Below are 25,669 nucleotides of genomic sequence, written 5' to 3' on the forward strand. Positions count from 1 at the left end.
TACTGGAGTGCATAGCCAGGACCTTTTCCAGGGAATCTTCCTGACCCGTGGATCAAACCTGGGTCTCTTGCATTGCAGGCGGATGCTTTACCATCTGAGTGAGACAAGATAATAAACATGTGGCCTGTTGCCTAGGTTTGGCAAGTCCTTAGGTATAGTCAATTTCTTTTGTGTCTTACGCATGGATGCCAGAGGTTTGCCACTTGATGCCTCCAAACAGTTTGATAGTTTGAAAAAATGCTGGAGATAAAAAAAAAAAAAGAAGGGATCAAGTAAAAATTGAAATCTGGAAAACAGAAGATGAGTGATAAAGTTGGGTACCTTTGTCCAATGGAAACCAAAAAGAAAATGTAGAAATATAACCAGGTTTCTCTGAATTGAGTCAAATACAAGTCAGCCATATTTCCTGGTGTCTGTCTGTTTATGGTGTCTTTTTCAGGTTCAAAGGGCAGAGGCAGAAGAATGGTTGAAACAAGATGTCTCTCTTCTGGGACAGCACTGCCATCGTGCGGAAACAGTTTGATCAGGCCAAAGCTGTGAGCTGCTCTTCCTTGCGAGGCCTAGCAGTGGAGGCCGGTCAGATCAACTTAGGAACAACAGAACCTGAACTCAAGCCTGGCCCTCAACCTTTTCTGTGTGATCTGGCAGGATCGGTGGACAGTCAGGTTCTAGGCTTAGTGTCTGATCAGTGAGGGCCCAGGACCACGGAGCCCTCCAGCTGCTGCCAGGAAGTCCAGTCACAGGAAGGAGGTAAGCGGGGCCTCAGTTTCCTAACATTGTGGTGGGCCTTAGAGCCAAGCACTGAAAATGGGGGCACTTGTCTTGTGAATCTGCCCTTTGTAGGGCCTGGGCCCATTGTGACAGGAGTGACAGAGTGCAATGGACTGGCCTAATGCCAAGTACCTTAAATAGGTGATGCCATTGACGAAGTTGAGGGTGACCAAAAGTCTAAATAAAGTACCATGGCTTGGAGCGAGAAGGACCTGTATGGAAGGAATGGGAATACACTGACTTGCTGGTTTGAGTCAGAATATTTTCTAGGAGCCTGCAGATGCTCAAGTGGATGAAAATCACAAATGTAGTGGAAGGCCTACATTGTCTGAACCCACCCACCAGCTGCGAACTTCTGTGTCTTTGCAGGTTCACTCTAAAGCCCAGGGTCAATACCTTTGTCCTGACCTGACGCTGATGTTATCTCAGTTCTTGCAGGGGAGCGGGGCAAAGACCTGGCTTTGGGGTTGGTGTGTGCTAAGTCTCTTGAGTCATGTCAGACTCTGCGACGCTATGGACTGCAGCCTGCCAGGGAGGATAGCATTATTTCCTTCCTGTGCTTTAAGATGGAAAGCAAACTGCTGTACTTTACTTTATTTTGGGGGACTCCAAAATCACTGCAGATGGTGACTGCAGCCATGAAATTAAAAGACGCTTGCTCCTTGGAAGTAAAGCTATGAGCAACCTAGACAGCATATTAAAAAACAGAGACATTTCTTTGCCAACAAAGGTCCGTCTGGTCAAAGCAATGGTTTTTCTGGCAGGCATGCATGGATGTGAGAGTTGGAATATAAGGACAGGTGAGCATCAAAGCATTGATGCTTTTGAGCTGTGGTGTGGCAGGAGACTCTTGAGAGTCCCTTGGACTGCACAGAGATCCAACCAGTCCATCCTAAAGGAAATCTACCCCGAATATACATTGGAGGGACTGATGCTGAAGCTGAAACTCCTATATTTTGGTCGTCTGATACGAAGAACTGACTCACTTGACAAGACCTTGATAGCGGGAAAGACTGAAAGTGGGAAGAGAAGGGGATGACAGAGGATGAGATGGGTGGATGGCATCACTGACTCCATGGACATGAGTTGGAGCAAGCTCTGGGAGTTGGTGATGGAAAGGAAAGCCTGGCGTGCTGCAGTCCGTGGGGTTGCAAAGAGTTGGACACGACTGAGCTACTGAACTGACCTCTAGCTAAGGCCATTTATGAGATGGAAAATACTTGTTTTTTTCCAATTATATATGATGATAGTATGAGACAAAGTCACCTGTGCCATCTGATTGGAATTGATAGCCATGTAAGAGTGTATGATTACAAGTAGGGCATTGTCTGCATTCAGTCATGAGAAGTATCTGGGTCATCCTAGAGCTTCACCAAATGGCTTCTTCAACTCAACACACAAAGCCTAGAATATGAAGACTCCAGCAAATTTGGGAAGTGTGTGTGTTATTCCCTCACTTGTGCCTGACTCTTTGGACCCCACGGACTCTTTAGACCCACCAGGCTCCTCTTGTCCATTGAATTCTCCAGGCCAGAATACTGGAGTGCATAGCCAGGACCTTTTCCAGGGAATCTTCCTGACCCGTGGATCAAACCTGGGTCTCTTGCATTGCAGGCGGATGCTTTACCATCTGAGTGAGACAAGATAATAAACATGTGGCCTGTTGCCTAGGTTTGGCAAGTCCTTAGGTATAGTCAATTTCTTTTGTGTCTTACGCATGGATGCCAGAGGTTTGCCACTTGATGCCTCCAAACAGTTTGATAGTTTGAAAAAATGCTGGAGATAAAAAAAAAAAAAGAAGGGATCAAGTAAAAATTGAAATCTGGAAAACAGAAGATGAGTGATAAAGTTGGGTACCTTTGTCCAATGGAAACCAAAAAGAAAATGTAGAAATATAACCAGGTTTCTCTGAATTGAGTCAAATACAAGTCAGCCATATTTCCTGGTGTCTGTCTGTTTATGGTGTCTTTTTCAGGTTCAAAGGGCAGAGGCAGAAGAATGGTTGAAACAAGATGTCTCTCTTCTGGGACAGCACTGCCATCGTGCGGAAACAGTTTGATCAGGCCAAAGCTGTGAGCTGCTCTTCCTTGCGAGGCCTAGCAGTGGAGGCCGGTCAGATCAACTTAGGAACAACAGAACCTGAACTCAAGCCTGGCCCTCAACCTTTTCTGTGTGATCTGGCAGGATCGGTGGACAGTCAGGTTCTAGGCTTAGTGTCTGATCAGTGAGGGCCCAGGACCACGGAGCCCTCCAGCTGCTGCCAGGAAGTCCAGTCACAGGAAGGAGGTAAGCGGGGCCTCAGTTTCCTAACATTGTGGTGGGCCTTAGAGCCAAGCACTGAAAATGGGGGCACTTGTCTTGTGAATCTGCCCTTTGTAGGGCCTGGGCCCATTGTGACAGGAGTGACAGAGTGCAATGGACTGGCCTAATGCCAAGTACCTTAAATAGGTGATGCCATTGACGAAGTTGAGGGTGACCAAAAGTCTAAATAAAGTACCATGGCTTGGAGCAAGAAGGACCTGTATGGAAGGAATGGGAATACACTGACTTGCTGGTTTGAGTCAGAATATTTTCTAGGAGCCTGCAGATGCTCAAGTGGATGAAAATCACAAATGTAGTGGAAGGCCTACATTGTCTGAACCCACCCACCAGCCGCGAACTTCTGTGTCTTTGCAGGTTCACTCTAAAGCCCAGGGTCAATACCTTTGTCCTGACCTGACGCTGATGTTATCTCAGTTCTTGCAGGGGAGCGGGGCAAAGACCTGGCTTTGGGGTTGGTGTGTGCTAAGTCTCTTGAGTCATGTCAGACTCTGTGCGACGCTATGGACTGCAGCCTGCCAGGGAGGATAGCATTATTTCCTTCCTGTGCTTTAAGATGGAAAGCAAACTGCTGTACTTTACTTTATTTTGGGGGACTCCAAAATCACTGCAGATGGTGACTGCAGCCATGGAATTAAAAGACGCTTGCTCCTTGGAAGTAAAGCTATGAGCAACCTAGACAGCATATTAAAAAACAGAGACATTTCTTTGCCAACAAAGGTCCGTCTGGTCAAAGCAATGGTTTTTCTGGCAGGCATGCATGGATGTGAGAGTTGGAATATAAGGACAGGTGAGCATCAAAGCATTGATGCTTTTGAGCTGTGGTGTGGCAGGAGACTCTTGAGAGTCCCTTGGACTGCACAGAGATCCAACCAGTCCATCCTAAAGGAAATCTACCCCAAATATACATTGGAGGGACTGATGCTGAAGCTGAAACTCCTATATTTTGGTCGTCTGATACGAAGAACTGACTCACTTGACAAGACCTTGATAGCGGGAAAGACTGAAAGTGGGAAGAGAAGGGGATGACAGAGGATGAGATGGGTGGATGGCATCACTGACTCCATGGACATGAGTTGGAGCAAGCTCTGGGAGTTGGTGATGGAAAGGAAAGCCTGGCGTGCTGCAGTCCGTGGGGTTGCAAAGAGTTGGACACGACTGAGCTACTGAACTGACCTCTAGCTAAGGCCATTTATGAGATGGAAAATACTTGTTTTTTTCCAATTATATATGATGATAGTATGAGACAAAGTCACGTGTGCCATCTGATTGGAATTGATAGCCATGTAAGAGTGTATGATTACAAGTAGGGCATTGTCTGCATTCAGTCATGAGAAGTATCTGGGTCATCCTAGAGCTTCACCAAATGGCTTCTTCAACTCAACACACAAAGCCTAGAATATGAAGACTCCAGCAAATTTGGGAAGTGTGTGTGTTATTCCCTCAGTTGTGCCTGACTCTTTGGACCCCACGGACTCTTTAGACCCACCAGGCTCCTCTTGTCCATTGAATTCTCCAGGCCAGAATACTGGAGTGCATAGCCAGGACCTTTTCCAGGGAATCTTCCTGACCCGTGGATCAAACCTGGGTCTCTTGCATTGCAGGCGGATGCTTTACCATCTGAGTGAGACAAGATAATAAACATGTGGCCTGTTGCCTAGGTTTGGCAAGTCCTTAGGTATAGTCAATTTCTTTTGTGTCTTACGCATGGATGCCAGAGGTTTGCCACTTGATGCCTCCAAACAGTTTGATAGTTTGAAAAAATGCTGGAGATAAAAAAAAAAAAAAGAAGGGATCAAGTAAAAATTGAAATCTGGAAAACAGAAGATGAGTGATAAAGTTGGGTACCTTTGTCCAATGGAAACCAAAAAGAAAATGTAGAAATATAACCAGGTTTCTCTGAATTGAGTCAAATACAAGTCAGCCATATTTCCTGGTGTCTGTCTGTTTATGGTGTCTTTTTCAGGTTCAAAGGGCAGAGGCAGAAGAATGGTTGAAACAAGATGTCTCTCTTCTGGGACAGCACTGCCATCGTGCGGAAACAGTTTGATCAGGCCAAAGCTGTGAGCTGCTCTTCCTTGCGAGGCCTAGCAGTGGAGGCCGGTCAGATCAACTTAGGAACAACAGAACCTGAACTCAAGCCTGGCCCTCAACCTTTTCTGTGTGATCTGGCAGGATCGGTGGACAGTCAGGTTCTAGGCTTAGTGTCTGATCAGTGAGGGCCCAGGACCACGGAGCCCTCCAGCTGCTGCCAGGAAGTCCAGTCACAGGAAGGAGGTAAGCGGGGCCTCAGTTTCCTAACATTGTGGTGGGCCTTAGAGCCAAGCACTGAAAATGGGGGCACTTGTCTTGTGAATCTGCCCTTTGTAGGGCCTGGGCCCATTGTGACAGGAGTGACAGAGTGCAATGGACTGGCCTAATGCCAAGTACCTTAAATAGGTGATGCCATTGACGAAGTTGAGGGTGACCAAAAGTCTAAATAAAGTACCATGGCTTGGAGCGAGAAGGACCTGTATGGAAGGAATGGGAATACACTGACTTGCTGGTTTGAGTCAGAATATTTTCTAGGAGCCTGCAGATGCTCAAGTGGATGAAAATCACAAATGTAGTGGAAGGCCTACATTGTCTGAACCCACCCACCAGCTGCGAACTTCTGTGTCTTTGCAGGTTCACTCTAAAGCCCAGGGTCAATACCTTTGTCCTGACCTGACGCTGATGTTATCTCAGTTCTTGCAGGGGAGCGGGGCAAAGACCTGGCTTTGGGGTTGGTGTGTGCTAAGTCTCTTGAGTCATGTCAGACTCTGTGCGACGCTATGGACTGCAGCCTGCCAGGGAGGATAGCATTATTTCCTTCCTGTGCTTTAAGATGGAAAGCAAACTGCTGTACTTTACTTTATTTTGGGGGACTCCAAAATCACTGCAGATGGTGACTGCAGCCATGAAATTAAAAGACGCTTGCTCCTTGGAAGTAAAGCTATGAGCAACCTAGACAGCATATTAAAAAACAGAGACATTTCTTTGCCAACAAAGGTCCGTCTGGTCAAAGCAATGGTTTTTCTGGCAGGCATGCATGGATGTGAGAGTTGGAATATAAGGACAGGTGAGCATCAAAGCATTGATGCTTTTGAGCTGTGGTGTGGCAGGAGACTCTTGAGAGTCCCTTGGACTGCACAGAGATCCAACCAGTCCATCCTAAAGGAAATCTACCCCGAATATACATTGGAGGGACTGATGCTGAAGCTGAAACTCCTATATTTTGGTCGTCTGATACGAAGAACTGACTCACTTGACAAGACCTTGATAGCGGGAAAGACTGAAAGTGGGAAGAGAAGGGGATGACAGAGGATGAGATGGGTGGATGGCATCACTGACTCCATGGACATGAGTTGGAGCAAGCTCTGGGAGTTGGTGATGGAAAGGAAAGCCTGGCGTGCTGCAGTCCGTGGGGTTGCAAAGAGTTGGACACGACTGAGCTACTGAACTGACCTCTAGCTAAGGCCATTTATGAGATGGAAAATACTTGTTTTTTTCCAATTATATATGATGATAGTATGAGACAAAGTCACGTGTGCCATCTGATTGGAATTGATAGCCATGTAAGAGTGTATGATTACAAGTAGGGCATTGTCTGCATTCAGTCATGAGAAGTATCTGGGTCATCCTAGAGCTTCACCAAATGGCTTCTTCAACTCAACACACAAAGCCTAGAATATGAAGACTCCAGCAAATTTGGGAAGTGTGTGTGTTATTCCCTCACTTGTGCCTGACTCTTTGGACCCCACGGACTCTTTAGACCCACCAGGCTCCTCTTGTCCATTGAATTCTCCAGGCCAGAATACTGGAGTGCATAGCCAGGACCTTTTCCAGGGAATCTTCCTGACCCGTGGATCAAACCTGGGTCTCTTGCATTGCAGGCGGATGCTTTACCATCTGAGTGAGACAAGATAATAAACATGTGGCCTGTTGCCTAGGTTTGGCAAGTCCTTAGGTATAGTCAATTTCTTTTGTGTCTTACGCATGGATGCCAGAGGTTTGCCACTTGATGCCTCCAAACAGTTTGATAGTTTGAAAAAATGCTGGAGATAAAAAAAAAAAAAGAAGGGATCAAGTAAAAATTGAAATCTGGAAAACAGAAGATGAGTGATAAAGTTGGGTACCTTTGTCCAATGGAAACCAAAAAGAAAATGTAGAAATATAACCAGGTTTCTCTGAATTGAGTCAAATACAAGTCAGCCATATTTCCTGGTGTCTGTCTGTTTATGGTGTCTTTTTCAGGTTCAAAGGGCAGAGGCAGAAGAATGGTTGAAACAAGATGTCTCTCTTCTGGGACAGCACTGCCATCGTGCGGAAACAGTTTGATCAGGCCAAAGCTGTGAGCTGCTCTTCCTTGCGAGGCCTAGCAGTGGAGGCCGGTCAGATCAACTTAGGAACAACAGAACCTGAACTCAAGCCTGGCCCTCAACCTTTTCTGTGTGATCTGGCAGGATCGGTGGACAGTCAGGTTCTAGGCTTAGTGTCTGATCAGTGAGGGCCCAGGACCACGGAGCCCTCCAGCTGCTGCCAGGAAGTCCAGTCACAGGAAGGAGGTAAGCGGGGCCTCAGTTTCCTAACATTGTGGTGGGCCTTAGAGCCAAGCACTGAAAATGGGGGCACTTGTCTTGTGAATCTGCCCTTTGTAGGGCCTGGGCCCATTGTGACAGGAGTGACAGAGTGCAATGGACTGGCCTAATGCCAAGTACCTTAAATAGGTGATGCCATTGACGAAGTTGAGGGTGACCAAAAGTCTAAATAAAGTACCATGGCTTGGAGCAAGAAGGACCTGTATGGAAGGAATGGGAATACACTGACTTGCTGGTTTGAGTCAGAATATTTTCTAGGAGCCTGCAGATGCTCAAGTGGATGAAAATCACAAATGTAGTGGAAGGCCTACATTGTCTGAACCCACCCACCAGCCGCGAACTTCTGTGTCTTTGCAGGTTCACTCTAAAGCCCAGGGTCAATACCTTTGTCCTGACCTGACGCTGATGTTATCTCAGTTCTTGCAGGGGAGCGGGGCAAAGACCTGGCTTTGGGGTTGGTGTGTGCTAAGTCTCTTGAGTCATGTCAGACTCTGTGCGACGCTATGGACTGCAGCCTGCCAGGGAGGATAGCATTATTTCCTTCCTGTGCTTTAAGATGGAAAGCAAACTGCTGTACTTTACTTTATTTTGGGGGACTCCAAAATCACTGCAGATGGTGACTGCAGCCATGGAATTAAAAGACGCTTGCTCCTTGGAAGTAAAGCTATGAGCAACCTAGACAGCATATTAAAAAACAGAGACATTTCTTTGCCAACAAAGGTCCGTCTGGTCAAAGCAATGGTTTTTCTGGCAGGCATGCATGGATGTGAGAGTTGGAATATAAGGACAGGTGAGCATCAAAGCATTGATGCTTTTGAGCTGTGGTGTGGCAGGAGACTCTTGAGAGTCCCTTGGACTGCACAGAGATCCAACCAGTCCATCCTAAAGGAAATCTACCCCGAATATACATTGGAGGGACTGATGCTGAAGCTGAAACTCCTATATTTTGGTCGTCTGATACGAAGAACTGACTCACTTGACAAGACCTTGATAGCGGGAAAGACTGAAAGTGGGAAGAGAAGGGGATGACAGAGGATGAGATGGGTGGATGGCATCACTGACTCCATGGACATGAGTTGGAGCAAGCTCTGGGAGTTGGTGATGGAAAGGAAAGCCTGGCGTGCTGCAGTCCGTGGGGTTGCAAAGAGTTGGACACGACTGAGCTACTGAACTGACCTCTAGCTAAGGCCATTTATGAGATGGAAAATACTTGTTTTTTTCCAATTATATATGATGATAGTATGAGACAAAGTCACGTGTGCCATCTGATTGGAATTGATAGCCATGTAAGAGTGTATGATTACAAGTAGGGCATTGTCTGCATTCAGTCATGAGAAGTATCTGGGTCATCCTAGAGCTTCACCAAATGGCTTCTTCAACTCAACACACAAAGCCTAGAATATGAAGACTCCAGCAAATTTGGGAAGTGTGTGTGTTATTCCCTCAGTTGTGCCTGACTCTTTGGACCCCACGGACTCTTTAGACCCACCAGGCTCCTCTTGTCCATTGAATTCTCCAGGCCAGAATACTGGAGTGCATAGCCAGGACCTTTTCCAGGGAATCTTCCTGACCCGTGGATCAAACCTGGGTCTCTTGCATTGCAGGCGGATGCTTTACCATCTGAGTGAGACAAGATAATAAACATGTGGCCTGTTGCCTAGGTTTGGCAAGTCCTTAGGTATAGTCAATTTCTTTTGTGTCTTACGCATGGATGCCAGAGGTTTGCCACTTGATGCCTCCAAACAGTTTGATAGTTTGAAAAAATGCTGGAGATAAAAAAAAAAAAAAGAAGGGATCAAGTAAAAATTGAAATCTGGAAAACAGAAGATGAGTGATAAAGTTGGGTACCTTTGTCCAATGGAAACCAAAAAGAAAATGTAGAAATATAACCAGGTTTCTCTGAATTGAGTCAAATACAAGTCAGCCATATTTCCTGGTGTCTGTCTGTTTATGGTGTCTTTTTCAGGTTCAAAGGGCAGAGGCAGAAGAATGGTTGAAACAAGATGTCTCTCTTCTGGGACAGCACTGCCATCGTGCGGAAACAGTTTGATCAGGCCAAAGCTGTGAGCTGCTCTTCCTTGCGAGGCCTAGCAGTGGAGGCCGGTCAGATCAACTTAGGAACAACAGAACCTGAACTCAAGCCTGGCCCTCAACCTTTTCTGTGTGATCTGGCAGGATCGGTGGACAGTCAGGTTCTAGGCTTAGTGTCTGATCAGTGAGGGCCCAGGACCACGGAGCCCTCCAGCTGCTGCCAGGAAGTCCAGTCACAGGAAGGAGGTAAGCGGGGCCTCAGTTTCCTAACATTGTGGTGGGCCTTAGAGCCAAGCACTGAAAATGGGGGCACTTGTCTTGTGAATCTGCCCTTTGTAGGGCCTGGGCCCATTGTGACAGGAGTGACAGAGTGCAATGGACTGGCCTAATGCCAAGTACCTTAAATAGGTGATGCCATTGACGAAGTTGAGGGTGACCAAAAGTCTAAATAAAGTACCATGGCTTGGAGCAAGAAGGACCTGTATGGAAGGAATGGGAATACACTGACTTGCTGGTTTGAGTCAGAATATTTTCTAGGAGCCTGCAGATGCTCAAGTGGATGAAAATCACAAATGTAGTGGAAGGCCTACATTGTCTGAACCCACCCACCAGCCGCGAACTTCTGTGTCTTTGCAGGTTCACTCTAAAGCCCAGGGTCAATACCTTTGTCCTGACCTGACGCTGATGTTATCTCAGTTCTTGCAGGGGAGCGGGGCAAAGACCTGGCTTTGGGGTTGGTGTGTGCTAAGTCTCTTGAGTCATGTCAGACTCTGTGCGACGCTATGGACTGCAGCCTGCCAGGGAGGATAGCATTATTTCCTTCCTGTGCTTTAAGATGGAAAGCAAACTGCTGTACTTTACTTTATTTTGGGGGACTCCAAAATCACTGCAGATGGTGACTGCAGCCATGAAATTAAAAGACGCTTGCTCCTTGGAAGTAAAGCTATGAGCAACCTAGACAGCATATTAAAAAACAGAGACATTTCTTTGCCAACAAAGGTCCGTCTGGTCAAAGCAATGGTTTTTCTGGCAGGCATGCATGGATGTGAGAGTTGGAATATAAGGACAGGTGAGCATCAAAGCATTGATGCTTTTGAGCTGTGGTGTGGCAGGAGACTCTTGAGAGTCCCTTGGACTGCACAGAGATCCAACCAGTCCATCCTAAAGGAAATCTACCCCGAATATACATTGGAGGGACTGATGCTGAAGCTGAAACTCCTATATTTTGGTCGTCTGATACGAAGAACTGACTCACTTGACAAGACCTTGATAGCGGGAAAGACTGAAAGTGGGAAGAGAAGGGGATGACAGAGGATGAGATGGGTGGATGGCATCACTGACTCCATGGACATGAGTTGGAGCAAGCTCTGGGAGTTGGTGATGGAAAGGAAAGCCTGGCGTGCTGCAGTCCGTGGGGTTGCAAAGAGTTGGACACGACTGAGCTACTGAACTGACCTCTAGCTAAGGCCATTTATGAGATGGAAAATACTTGTTTTTTTCCAATTATATATGATGATAGTATGAGACAAAGTCACGTGTGCCATCTGATTGGAATTGATAGCCATGTAAGAGTGTATGATTACAAGTAGGGCATTGTCTGCATTCAGTCATGAGAAGTATCTGGGTCATCCTAGAGCTTCACCAAATGGCTTCTTCAACTCAACACACAAAGCCTAGAATATGAAGACTCCAGCAAATTTGGGAAGTGTGTGTGTTATTCCCTCAGTTGTGCCTGACTCTTTGGACCCCACGGACTCTTTAGACCCACCAGGCTCCTCTTGTCCATTGAATTCTCCAGGCCAGAATACTGGAGTGCATAGCCAGGACCTTTTCCAGGGAATCTTCCTGACCCGTGGATCAAACCTGGGTCTCTTGCATTGCAGGCGGATGCTTTACCATCTGAGTGAGACAAGATAATAAACATGTGGCCTGTTGCCTAGGTTTGGCAAGTCCTTAGGTATAGTCAATTTCTTTTGTGTCTTACGCATGGATGCCAGAGGTTTGCCACTTGATGCCTCCAAACAGTTTGATAGTTTGAAAAAATGCTGGAGATAAAAAAAAAAAAAAGAAGGGATCAAGTAAAAATTGAAATCTGGAAAACAGAAGATGAGTGATAAAGTTGGGTACCTTTGTCCAATGGAAACCAAAAAGAAAATGTAGAAATATAACCAGGTTTCTCTGAATTGAGTCAAATACAAGTCAGCCATATTTCCTGGTGTCTGTCTGTTTATGGTGTCTTTTTCAGGTTCAAAGGGCAGAGGCAGAAGAATGGTTGAAACAAGATGTCTCTCTTCTGGGACAGCACTGCCATCGTGCGGAAACAGTTTGATCAGGCCAAAGCTGTGAGCTGCTCTTCCTTGCGAGGCCTAGCAGTGGAGGCCGGTCAGATCAACTTAGGAACAACAGAACCTGAACTCAAGCCTGGCCCTCAACCTTTTCTGTGTGATCTGGCAGGATCGGTGGACAGTCAGGTTCTAGGCTTAGTGTCTGATCAGTGAGGGCCCAGGACCACGGAGCCCTCCAGCTGCTGCCAGGAAGTCCAGTCACAGGAAGGAGGTAAGCGGGGCCTCAGTTTCCTAACATTGTGGTGGGCCTTAGAGCCAAGCACTGAAAATGGGGGCACTTGTCTTGTGAATCTGCCCTTTGTAGGGCCTGGGCCCATTGTGACAGGAGTGACAGAGTGCAATGGACTGGCCTAATGCCAAGTACCTTAAATAGGTGATGCCATTGACGAAGTTGAGGGTGACCAAAAGTCTAAATAAAGTACCATGGCTTGGAGCAAGAAGGACCTGTATGGAAGGAATGGGAATACACTGACTTGCTGGTTTGAGTCAGAATATTTTCTAGGAGCCTGCAGATGCTCAAGTGGATGAAAATCACAAATGTAGTGGAAGGCCTACATTGTCTGAACCCACCCACCAGCCGCGAACTTCTGTGTCTTTGCAGGTTCACTCTAAAGCCCAGGGTCAATACCTTTGTCCTGACCTGACGCTGATGTTATCTCAGTTCTTGCAGGGGAGCGGGGCAAAGACCTGGCTTTGGGGTTGGTGTGTGCTAAGTCTCTTGAGTCATGTCAGACTCTGTGCGACGCTATGGACTGCAGCCTGCCAGGGAGGATAGCATTATTTCCTTCCTGTGCTTTAAGATGGAAAGCAAACTGCTGTACTTTACTTTATTTGGGGGGACTCCAAAATCACTGCAGATGGTGACTGCAGCCATGAAATTAAAAGACGCTTGCTCCTTGGAAGTAAAGCTATGAGCAACCTAGACAGCATATTAAAAAACAGAGACATTTCTTTGCCAACAAAGGTCCGTCTGGTCAAAGCAATGGTTTTTCTGGCAGGCATGCATGGATGTGAGAGTTGGAATATAAGGACAGGTGAGCATCAAAGCATTGATGCTTTTGAGCTGTGGTGTGGCAGGAGACTCTTGAGAGTCCCTTGGACTGCACAGAGATCCAACCAGTCCATCCTAAAGGAAATCTACCCCGAATATACATTGGAGGGACTGATGCTGAAGCTGAAACTCCTATATTTTGGTCGTCTGATACGAAGAACTGACTCACTTGACAAGACCTTGATAGCGGGAAAGACTGAAAGTGGGAAGAGAAGGGGATGACAGAGGATGAGATGGGTGGATGGCATCACTGACTCCACGGACATGAGTTGGAGCAAGCTCTGGGAGTTGGTGATGGAAAGGAAAGCCTGGCGTGCTGCAGTCCGTGGGGTTGCAAAGAGTTGGACACGACTGAGCTACTGAACTGACCTCTAGCTAAGGCCATTTATGAGATGGAAAATACTTGTTTTTTTCCAATTATATATGATGATAGTATGAGACAAAGTCACGTGTGCCATCTGATTGGAATTGATAGCCATGTAAGAGTGTATGATTACAAGTAGGGCATTGTCTGCATTCAGTCATGAGAAGTATCTGGGTCATCCTAGAGCTTCACCAAATGGCTTCTTCAACTCAACACACAAAGCCTAGAATATGAAGACTCCAGCAAATTTGGGAAGTGTGTGTGTTATTCCCTCAGTTGTGCCTGACTCTTTGGACCCCACGGACTCTTTAGACCCACCAGGCTCCTCTTGTCCATTGAATTCTCCAGGCCAGAATACTGGAGTGCATAGCCAGGACCTTTTCCAGGGAATCTTCCTGACCCGTGGATCAAACCTGGGTCTCTTGCATTGCAGGCGGATGCTTTACCATCTGAGTGAGACAAGATAATAAACATGTGGCCTGTTGCCTAGGTTTGGCAAGTCCTTAGGTATAGTCAATTTCTTTTGTGTCTTACGCATGGATGCCAGAGGTTTGCCACTTGATGCCTCCAAACAGTTTGATAGTTTGAAAAAATGCTGGAGATAAAAAAAAAAAAAAGAAGGGATCAAGTAAAAATTGAAATCTGGAAAACAGAAGATGAGTGATAAAGTTGGGTACCTTTGTCCAATGGAAACCAAAAAGAAAATGTAGAAATATAACCAGGTTTCTCTGAATTGAGTCAAATACAAGTCAGCCATATTTCCTGGTGTCTGTCTGTTTATGGTGTCTTTTTCAGGTTCAAAGGGCAGAGGCAGAAGAATGGTTGAAACAAGATGTCTCTCTTCTGGGACAGCACTGCCATCGTGCGGAAACAGTTTGATCAGGCCAAAGCTGTGAGCTGCTCTTCCTTGCGAGGCCTAGCAGTGGAGGCCGGTCAGATCAACTTAGGAACAACAGAACCTGAACTCAAGCCTGGCCCTCAACCTTTTCTGTGTGATCTGGCAGGATCGGTGGACAGTCAGGTTCTAGGCTTAGTGTCTGATCAGTGAGGGCCCAGGACCACGGAGCCCTCCAGCTGCTGCCAGGAAGTCCAGTCACAGGAAGGAGGTAAGCGGGGCCTCAGTTTCCTAACATTGTGGTGGGCCTTAGAGCCAAGCACTGAAAATGGGGGCACTTGTCTTGTGAATCTGCCCTTTGTAGGGCCTGGGCCCATTGTGACAGGAGTGACAGAGTGCAATGGACTGGCCTAATGCCAAGTACCTTAAATAGGTGATGCCATTGACGAAGTTGAGGGTGACCAAAAGTCTAAATAAAGTACCATGGCTTGGAGCAAGAAGGACCTGTATGGAAGGAATGGGAATACACTGACTTGCTGGTTTGAGTCAGAATATTTTCTAGGAGCCTGCAGATGCTCAAGTGGATGAAAATCACAAATGTAGTGGAAGGCCTACATTGTCTGAACCCACCCACCAGCCGCGAACTTCTGTGTCTTTGCAGGTTCACTCTAAAGCCCAGGGTCAATACCTTTGTCCTGACCTGACGCTGATGTTATCTCAGTTCTTGCAGGGGAGCGGGGCAAAGACCTGGCTTTGGGGTTGGTGTGTGCTAAGTCTCTTGAGTCATGTCAGACTCTGTGCGACGCTATGGACTGCAGCCTGCCAGGGAGGATAGCATTATTTCCTTCCTGTGCTTTAAGATGGAAAGCAAACTGCTGTACTTTACTTTATTTGGGGGGACTCCAAAATCACTGCAGATGGTGACTGCAGCCATGAAATTAAAAGACGCTTGCTCCTTGGAAGTAAAGCTATGAGCAACCTAGACAGCATATTAAAAAACAGAGACATTTCTTTGCCAACAAAGGTCCGTCTGGTCAAAGCAATGGTTTTTCTGGCAGGCATGCATGGATGTGAGAGTTGGAATATAAGGACAGGTGAGCATCAAAGCATTGATGCTTTTGAGCTGTGGTGTGGCAGGAGACTCTTGAGAGTCCCTTGGACTGCACAGAGATCCAACCAGTCCATCCTAAAGGAAATCTACCCCGAATATACATTGGAGGGACTGATGCTGAAGCTGAAACTCCTATATTTTGGTCGTCTGATACGAAGAACTGACTCACTTGACAAGACCTTGATAGCGGGAAAGACTGAAAGTGGGAAGAGAAGGGGATGACAGAGGATGAGATGGGTGGATGGCATCACTGACTCCACGGACATGAGTTGGAGCAAGCTCTGGGAGTTGGTGATGGAAAGGAAAGCCTGGCGTGCTGCAGTCCGTGGGGTTGCAAAGAGTTGGACACGACTGAGCTACTGAACTGACCTCTAGCTAAGGCCATTTATGAGATGGAAAATACTTGTTTTTTTCCAATTATATATGATGATAGTATGAGACAAAGTCACGTGTGCCATCTGATTGGAATTGATAGCCATGTAAGAGTGTATGATTACAAGTAGGGCATTGTCTGCATTCAGTCATGAGAAGTATCTGGGTCATCCTAGAGCTTCACCAAATGGCTTCTTCAACTCAACACACAAAGCCTAGAATATGAAGACTCCAGCAAATTTGGGAAGTGTGTGTGTTATTCCCTCAGTTGTGCCTGACTCTTTGGACCCCACGGACTCTTTAGACCCACCAGGCTCCTCTTGTCCATTGAATTCTCCAGGCCAGAATACTGGAGTGCATAGCCAGGACCTTTTCCAGGGAATCTTCCTGACCCGTGGATCAAACCTGGGTCTCTTGCATTGCAGGCGGATGCTTTACCATCTGAGTGAGACAAGATAATAAACATGTGGCCTGTTGCCTAGGTTTGGCAAGTCCTTAGGTATAGTCAATTTCTTTTGTGTCTTACGCATGGATGCCAGAGGTTTGCCACTTGATGCCTCCAAACAGTTTGATAGTTTGAAAAAATGCTGGAGATAAAAAAAAAAAAAAGAAGGGATCAAGTAAAAATTGAAATCTGGAAAACAGAAGATGAGTGATAAAGTTGGGTACCTTTGTCCAATGGAAACCAAAAAGAAAATGTAGAAATATAACCAGGTTTCTCTGAATTGAGTCAAATACAAGTCAGCCATATTTCCTGGTGTCTGTCTGTTTATGGTGTCTTTTTCAGGTTCAAAGGGCAGAGGCAGAAGAATGGTTGAAACAAGATGTCTCTCTTCTGGGACAGCACTGCCATCGTGCGGAAACAGTTTGATCAGGCCAAAGCTGTGAGCTGCTCTTCCTTGCGAGGCCTAGCAGTGGAGGCCGGTCAGATCAACTTAGGAACAACAGAACCTGAACTCAAGCCTGGCCCTCAACCTTTTCTGTGTGATCTGGCAGGATCGGTGGACAGTCAGGTTCTAGGCTTAGTGTCTGATCAGTGAGGGCCCAGGACCACGGAGCCCTCCAGCTGCTGCCAGGAAGTCCAGTCACAGGAAGGAGGTAAGCGGGGCCTCAGTTTCCTAACATTGTGGTGGGCCTTAGAGCCAAGCACTGAAAATGGGGGCACTTGTCTTGTGAATCTGCCCTTTGTAGGGCCTGGGCCCATTGTGACAGGAGTGACAGAGTGCAATGGACTGGCCTAATGCCAAGTACCTTAAATAGGTGATGCCATTGACGAAGTTGAGGGTGACCAAAAGTCTAAATAAAGTACCATGGCTTGGAGCAAGAAGGACCTGTATGGAAGGAATGGGAATACACTGACTTGCTGGTTTGAGTCAGAATATTTTCTAGGAGCCTGCAGATGCTCAAGTGGATGAAAATCACAAATGTAGTGGAAGGCCTACATTGTCTGAACCCACCCACCAGCCGCGAACTTCTGTGTCTTTGCAGGTTCACTCTAAAGCCCAGGGTCAATACCTTTGTCCTGACCTGACGCTGATGTTATCTCAGTTCTTGCAGGGGAGCGGGGCAAAGACCTGGCTTTGGGGTTGGTGTGTGCTAAGTCTCTTGAGTCATGTCAGACTCTGTGCGACGCTATGGACTGCAGCCTGCCAGGGAGGATAGCATTATTTCCTTCCTGTGCTTTAAGATGGAAAGCAAACTGCTGTACTTTACTTTATTTGGGGGGACTCCAAAATCACTGCAGATGGTGACTGCAGCCATGAAATTAAAAGACGCTTGCTCCTTGGAAGTAAAGCTATGAGCAACCTAGACAGCATATTAAAAAACAGAGACATTTCTTTGCCAACAAAGGTCCGTCTGGTCAAAGCAATGGTTTTTCTGGCAGGCATGCATGGATGTGAGAGTTGGAATATAAGGACAGGTGAGCATCAAAGCATTGATGCTTTTGAGCTGTGGTGTGGCAGGAGACTCTTGAGAGTCCCTTGGACTGCACAGAGATCCAACCAGTCCATCCTAAAGGAAATCTACCCCGAATATACATTGGAGGGACTCATGCTGAAGCTGAAACTCCTATATTTTGGTCGTCTGATACGAAGAACTGACTCACTTGACAAGACCTTGATAGCGGGAAAGACTGAAAGTGGGAAGAGAAGGGGATGACAGAGGATGAGATGGGTGGATGGCATCACTGACTCCACGGACATGAGTTGGAGCAAGCTCTGGGAGTTGGTGATGGAAAGGAAAGCCTGGCGTGCTGCAGTCCGTGGGGTTGCAAAGAGTTGGACACGACTGAGCTACTGAACTGACCTCTAGCTAAGGCCATTTATGAGATGGAAAATACTTGTTTTTTTCCAATTATATATGATGATAGTATGAGACAAAGTCACGTGTGCCATCTGATTGGAATTGATAGCCATGTAAGAGTGTATGATTACAAGTAGGGCATTGTCTGCATTCAGTCATGAGAAGTATCTGGGTCATCCTAGAGCTTCACCAAATGGCTTCTTCAACTCAACACACAAAGCCTAGAATATGAAGACTCCAGCAAATTTGGGAAGTGTGTGTGTTATTCCCTCAGTTGTGCCTGACTCTTTGGACCCCACGGACTCTTTAGACCCACCAGGCTCCTCTTGTCCATTGAATTCTCCAGGCCAGAATACTGGAGGGCATAGCCAGGACCTTTTCCAGGGAATCTTCCTGACCCGTGGATCAAACCTGGGTCTCTTGCATTGCAGGCGGATGCTTTACCATCTGAGTGAGACAAGATAATAAACATGTGGCCTGTTGCCTAGGTTTGGCAAGTCCTTAGGTATAGTCAATTTCTTTTGTGTCTTACGCATGGATGCCAGAGGTTTGCCACTTGATGCCTCCAAACAGTTTGATAGTTTGAAAAAATGCTGGAGATAAAAAAAAAAAAAAGAAGGGATCAAGTAAAAATTGAAATCTGGAAAACAGAAGATGAGTGATAAAGTTGGGTACCTTTGTCCAATGGAAACCAAAAAGAAAATGTAGAAATATAACCAGGTTTCTCTGAATTGAGTCAAATACAAGTCAGCCATATTTCCTGGTGTCTGTCTGTTTATGGTGTCTTTTTCAGGTTCAAAGGGCAGAGGCAGAAGAATGGTTGAAACAAGATGTCTCTCTTCTGGGACAGCACTGCCATCGTGCGGAAACAGTTTGATCAGGCCAAAGCTGTGAGCTGCTCTTCCTTGCGAGGCCTAGCAGTGGAGGCCGGTCAGATCAACTTAGGAACAACAGAACCTGAACTCAAGCCTGGCCCTCAACCTTTTCTGTGTGATCTGGCAGGATCGGTGGACAGTCAGGTTCTAGGCTTAGTGTCTGATCAGTGAGGGCCCAGGACCACGGAGCCCTCCAGCTGCTGCCAGGAAGTCCAGTCACAGGAAGGAGGTAAGCGGGGCCTCAGTTTCCTAACATTGTGGTGGGCCTTAGAGCCAAGCACTGAAAATGGGGGCACTTGTCTTGTGAATCTGCCCTTTGTAGGGCCTGGGCCCATTGTGACAGGAGTGACAGAGTGCAATGGACTGGCCTAATGCCAAGTACCTTAAATAGGTGATGCCATTGACGAAGTTGAGGGTGACCAAAAGTCTAAATAAAGTACCATGGCTTGGAGCAAGAAGGACCTGTATGGAAGGAATGGGAATACACTGACTTGCTGGTTTGAGTCAGAATATTTTCTAGGAGCCTGCAGATGCTCAAGTGGATGAAAATCACAAATGTAGTGGAAGGCCTACATTGTCTGAACCCACCCACCAGCCGCGAACTTCTGTGTCTTTGCAGGTTCACTCTAAAGCCCAGGGTCAATACCTTTGTCCTGACCTGACGCTGATGTTATCTCAGTTCTTGCAGGGGAGCGGGGCAAAGACCTGGCTTTGGGGTTGGTGTGTGCTAAGTCTCTTGAGTCATGTCAGACTCTGTGCGACGCTATGGACTGCAGCCTGCCAGGGAGGATAGCATTATTTCCTTCCTGTGCTTTAAGATGGAAAGCAAACTGCTGTACTTTACTTTATTTGGGGGGACTCCAAAATCACTGCAGATGGTGACTGCAGCCATGAAATTAAAAGACGCTTGCTCCTTGGAAGTAAAGCTATGAGCAACCTAGACAGCATATTAAAAAACAGAGACATTTCTTTGCCAACAAAGGTCCGTCTGGTCAAAGCAATGGTTTTTCTGGCAGGCATGCATGGATGTGAGAGTTGGAATATAAGGACAGGTGAGCATCAAAGCATTGATGCTTTTGAGCTGTGGTGTGGCAGGAGACTCTTGAGAGTCCCTTGGACTGCACAGAGATCCAACCAGTCCATCCTAAAGGAAATCTACCCCGAATATACATTGGAGGGACTCATGCTGAAGCTGAAACTCCTATATTTTGGTCGTCTGATACGAAGAACTGACTCACTTGACAAGACCTTGATAGCGGGAAAGACTGAAAGTGGGAAGAGAAGGGGATGACAGAGGATGAGATGGGTGGATGGCATCACTGACTCCACGGACATGAGTTGGAGCAAGCTCTGGGAGTTGGTGATGGAAAGGAAAGCCTGGCGTGCTGCAGTCCGTGGGGTTGCAAAGAGTTGGACACGACTGAGCTACTGAACTGACCTCTAGCTAAGGCCATTTATGAGATGGAAAATACTTGTTTTTTTCCAATTATATATGATGATAGTATGAGACAAAGTCACGTGTGCCATCTGATTGGAATTGATAGCCATGTAAGAGTGTATGATTACAAGTAGGGCATTGTCTGCATTCAGTCATGAGAAGTATCTGGGTCATCCTAGAGCTTCACCAAATGGCTTCTTCAACTCAACACACAAAGCCTAGAATATGAAGACTCCAGCAAATTTGGGAAGTGTGTGTGTTATTCCCTCAGTTGTGCCTGACTCTTTGGACCCCACGGACTCTTTAGACCCACCAGGCTCCTCTTGTCCATTGAATTCTCCAGGCCAGAATACTGGAGGGCATAGCCAGGACCTTTTCCAGGGAATCTTCCTGACCCGTGGATCAAACCTGGGTCTCTTGCATTGCAGGCGGATGCTTTACCATCTGAGTGAGACAAGATAATAAACATGTGGCCTGTTGCCTAGGTTTGGCAAGTCCTTAGGTATAGTCAATTTCTTTTGTGTCTTACGCATGGATGCCAGAGGTTTGCCACTTGATGCCTCCAAACAGTTTGATAGTTTGAAAAAATGCTGGAGATAAAAAAAAAAAAAAGAAGGGATCAAGTAAAAATTGAAATCTGGAAAACAGAAGATGAGTGATAAAGTTGGGTACCTTTGTCCAATGGAAACCAAAAAGAAAATGTAGAAATATAACCAGGTTTCTCTGAATTGAGTCAAATACAAGTCAGCCATATTTCCTGGTGTCTGTCTGTTTATGGTGTCTTTTTCAGGTTCAAAGGGCAGAGGCAGAAGAATGGTTGAAACAAGATGTCTCTCTTCTGGGACAGCACTGCCATCGTGCGGAAACAGTTTGATCAGGCCAAAGCTGTGAGCTGCTCTTCCTTGCGAGGCCTAGCAGTGGAGGCCGGTCAGATCAACTTAGGAACAACAGAACCTGAACTCAAGCCTGGCCCTCAACCTTTTCTGTGTGATCTGGCAGGATCGGTGGACAGTCAGGTTCTAGGCTTAGTGTCTGATCAGTGAGGGCCCAGGACCACGGAGCCCTCCAGCTGCTGCCAGGAAGTCCAGTCACAGGAAGGAGGTAAGCGGGGCCTCAGTTTCCTAACATTGTGGTGGGCCTTAGAGCCAAGCACTGAAAATGGGGGCACTTGTCTTGTGAATCTGCCCTTTGTAGGGCCTGGGCCCATTGTGACAGGAGTGACAGAGTGCAATGGACTGGCCTAATGCCAAGTACCTTAAATAGGTGATGCCATTGACGAAGTTGAGGGTGACCAAAAGTCTAAATAAAGTACCATGGCTTGGAGCAAGAAGGACCTGTATGGAAGGAATGGGAATACACTGACTTGCTGGTTTGAGTCAGAATATTTTCTAGGAGCCTGCAGATGCTCAAGTGGATGAAAATCACAAATGTAGTGGAAGGCCTACATTGTCTGAACCCACCCACCAGCCGCGAACTTCTGTGTCTTTGCAGGTTCACTCTAAAGCCCAGGGTCAATACCTTTGTCCTGACCTGACGCTGATGTTATCTCAGTTCTTGCAGGGGAGCGGGGCAAAGACCTGGCTTTGGGGTTGGTGTGTGCTAAGTCTCTTGAGTCATGTCAGACTCTGTGCGACGCTATGGACTGCAGCCTGCCAGGGAGGATAGCATTATTTCCTTCCTGTGCTTTAAGATGGAAAGCAAACTGCTGTACTTTACTTTATTTTGGGGGACTCCAAAATCACTGCAGATGGTGACTGCAGCCATGAAATTAAAAGACGCTTGCTCCTTGGAAGTAAAGCTATGAGCAACCTAGACAGCATATTAAAAAACAGAGACATTTCTTTGCCAACAAAGGTCCGTCTGGTCAAAGCAATGGTTTTTCTGGCAGGCATGCATGGATGTGAGAGTTGGAATATAAGGACAGGTGAGCATCAAAGCATTGATGCTTTTGAGCTGTGGTGTGGCAGGAGACTCTTGAGAGTCCCTTGGACTGCACAGAGATCCAACCAGTCCATCCTAAAGGAAATCTACCCCGAATATACATTGGAGGGACTGATGCTGAAGCTGAAACTCCAATATTTTGGTCGTCTGATACGAAGAACTGACTCACTTGACAAGACCTTGATAGCGGGAAAGACTGAAAGTGGGAAGAGAAGGGGATGACAGAGGATGAGATGGGTGGATGGCATCACTGACTCCACGGACATGAGTTGGAGCAAGCTCTGGGAGTTGGTGATGGAAAGGAAAGCCTGGCGTGCTGCAGTCCGTGGGGTTGCAAAGAGTTGGACACGACTGAGCTACTGAACTGACCTCTAGCTAAGGCCATTTATGAGATGGAAAATACTTGTTTTTTTCCAATTATATATGATGATAGTATGAGACAAAGTCACGTGTGCCATCTGATTGGAATTGATAGCCATGTAAGAGTGTATGATTACAAGTAGGGCATTGTCTGCATTCAGTCATGAGAAGTATCTGGGTCATCCTAGAGCTTCACCAAATGGCTTCTTCAACTCAACACACAAAGCCTACAATATGAAGACTCCAGCAAATTTGGGAAGTGTGTGTGTTATTCCCTCAGTTGTGCCTGACTCTTTGGACCCCACGGACTCTTTAGACCCACCAGGCTCCTCTTGTCCATTGAATTCTCCAGGCCAGAATACTGGAGTGCATAGCCAGGACCTTTTCCAGGGAATCTTCCTGACCCGTGGATCAAACCTGGGTCTCTTGCATTGCAGGCGGATGCTTTACCATCTGAGTGAGACAAGATAATAAACATGTGGCCTGTTGCCTAGGTTTGGCAAGTCCTTAGGTATAGTCAATTTCTTTTGTGTCTTACGCATGGATGCCAGAGGTTTGCCACTTGATGCCTCCAAACAGTTTGATAGTTTGAAAAAATGCTGGAGATAAAAAAAAAAAAAAAGAAGGGATCAAGTAAAAATTGAAATCTGGAAAACAGAAGATGAGTGATAAAGTTGGGTACCTTTGTCCAATGGAAACCAAAAAGAAAATGTAGAAATATAACCAGGTTTCTCTGAATTGAGTCAAATACAAGTCAGCCATATTTCCTGGTGTCTGTCTGTTTATGGTGTCTTTTTCAGGTTCAAAGGGCAGAGGCAGAAGAATGGTTGAAACAAGATGTCTCTCTTCTGGGACAGCACTGCCATCGTGCGGAAACAGTTTGATCAGGCCAAAGCTGTGAGCTGCTCTTCCTTGCGAGGCCTAGCAGTGGAGGCCGGTCAGATCAACTTAGGAACAACAGAACCTGAACTCAAGCCTGGCCCTCAACCTTTTCTGTGTGATCTGGCAGGATCGGTGGACAGTCAGGTTCTAGGCTTAGTGTCTGATCAGTGAGGGCCCAGGACCACGGAGCCCTCCAGCTGCTGCCAGGAAGTCCAGTCACAGGAAGGAGGTAAGCGGGGCCTCAGTTTCCTAACATTGTGGTGGGCCTTAGAGCCAAGCACTGAAAATGGGGGCACTTGTCTTGTGAATCTGCCCTTTGTAGGGCCTGGGCCCATTGTGACAGGAGTGACAGAGTGCAATGGACTGGCCTAATGCCAAGTACCTTAAATAGGTGATGCCATTGACGAAGTTGAGGGTGACCAAAAGTCTAAATAAAGTACCATGGCTTGGAGCAAGAAGGACCTGTATGGAAGGAATGGGAATACACTGACTTGCTGGTTTGAGTCAGAATATTTTCTAGGAGCCTGCAGATGCTCAAGTGGATGAAAATCACAAATGTAGTGGAAGGCCTACATTGTCTGAACCCACCCACCAGCCGCGAACTTCTGTGTCTTTGCAGGTTCACTCTAAAGCCCAGGGTCAATACCTTTGTCCTGACCTGACGCTGATGTTATCTCAGTTCTTGCAGGGGAGCGGGGCAAAGACCTGGCTTTGGGGTTGGTGTGTGCTAAGTCTCTTGAGTCATGTCAGACTCTGTGCGACGCTATGGACTGCAGCCTGCCAGGGAGGATAGCATTATTTCCTTCCTGTGCTTTAAGATGGAAAGCAAACTGCTGTACTTTACTTTATTTTGGGGGACTCCAAAATCACTGCAGATGGTGACTGCAGCCATGAAATTAAAAGACGCTTGCTCCTTGGAAGTAAAGCTATGAGCAACCTAGACAGCATATTAAAAAACAGAGACATTTCTTTGCCAACAAAGGTCCGTCTGGTCAAAGCAATGGTTTTTCTGGCAGGCATGCATGGATGTGAGAGTTGGAATATAAGGACAGGTGAGCATCAAAGCATTGATGCTTTTGAGCTGTGGTGTGGCAGGAGACTCTTGAGAGTCCCTTGGACTGCACAGAGATCCAACCAGTCCATCCTAAAGGAAATCTACCCCGAATATACATTGGAGGGACTGATGCTGAAGCTGAAACTCCTATATTTTGGTCGTCTGATACGAAGAACTGACTCACTTGACAAGACCTTGATAGCGGGAAAGACTGAAAGTGGGAAGAGAAGGGGATGACAGAGGATGAGATGGGTGGATGGCATCACTGACTCCACGGACATGAGTTGGAGCAAGCTCTGGGAGTTGGTGATGGAAAGGAAAGCCTGGCGTGCTGCAGTCCGTGGGGTTGCAAAGAGTTGGACACGACTGAGCTACTGAACTGACCTCTAGCTAAGGCCATTTATGAGATGGAAAATACTTGTTTTTTTCCAATTATATATGATGATAGTATGAGACAAAGTCACGTGTGCCATCTGATTGGAATTGATAGCCATGTAAGAGTGTATGATTACAAGTAGGGCATTGTCTGCATTCAGTCATGAGAAGTATCTGGGTCATCCTAGAGCTTCACCAAATGGCTTCTTCAACTCAACACACAAAGCCTAGAATATGAAGACTCCAGCAAATTTGGGAAGTGTGTGTGTTATTCCCTCAGTTGTGCCTGACTCTTTGGACCCCACGGACTCTTTAGACCCACCAGGCTCCTCTTGTCCATTGAATTCTCCAGGCCAGAATACTGGAGTGCATAGCCAGGACCTTTTCCAGGGAATCTTCCTGACCCGTGGATCAAACCTGGGTCTCTTGCATTGCAGGCGGATGCTTTACCATCTGAGTGAGACAAGATAATAAACATGTGGCCTGTTGCCTAGGTTTGGCAAGTCCTTAGGTATAGTCAATTTCTTTTGTGTCTTACGCATGGATGCCAGAGGTTTGCCACTTGATGCCTCCAAACAGTTTGATAGTTTGAAAAAATGCTGGAGATAAAAAAAAAAAAAAG

The 25,669-nt window shown here is 46.6% G+C and overlaps 1 long non-coding RNA gene across 1 annotated transcript in view; it reads left to right on the forward strand.

Moving 5' to 3' along the window:
- The window catches only part of LOC145536975 (uncharacterized), a 411,144-nt gene that overhangs the window by 297,628 nt on the left and 87,847 nt on the right, over window positions 1-25,669 (forward strand). The window contains exons 130-140 of the long non-coding RNA XR_014076109.1: window positions 440-750; window positions 2,747-3,057; window positions 5,057-5,367; window positions 7,366-7,676; window positions 9,676-9,986; window positions 11,986-12,296; window positions 14,296-14,606; window positions 16,606-16,916; window positions 18,916-19,226; window positions 21,226-21,536; window positions 23,537-23,847. This is a non-coding gene — a long non-coding RNA (uncharacterized LOC145536975). The remainder of the gene's footprint in view (window positions 1-439; window positions 751-2,746; window positions 3,058-5,056; window positions 5,368-7,365; window positions 7,677-9,675; window positions 9,987-11,985; window positions 12,297-14,295; window positions 14,607-16,605; window positions 16,917-18,915; window positions 19,227-21,225; window positions 21,537-23,536; window positions 23,848-25,669) is intronic.

Source organism: Giraffa tippelskirchi, chromosome X (assembly GCF_054371585.1).
Source record: "Giraffa tippelskirchi isolate mGirTip1 chromosome X, T2T-mGirTip1v1.2.pri, whole genome shotgun sequence".
Taxonomy (NCBI): Eukaryota; Metazoa; Chordata; class Mammalia; order Artiodactyla; family Giraffidae; genus Giraffa; species Giraffa tippelskirchi.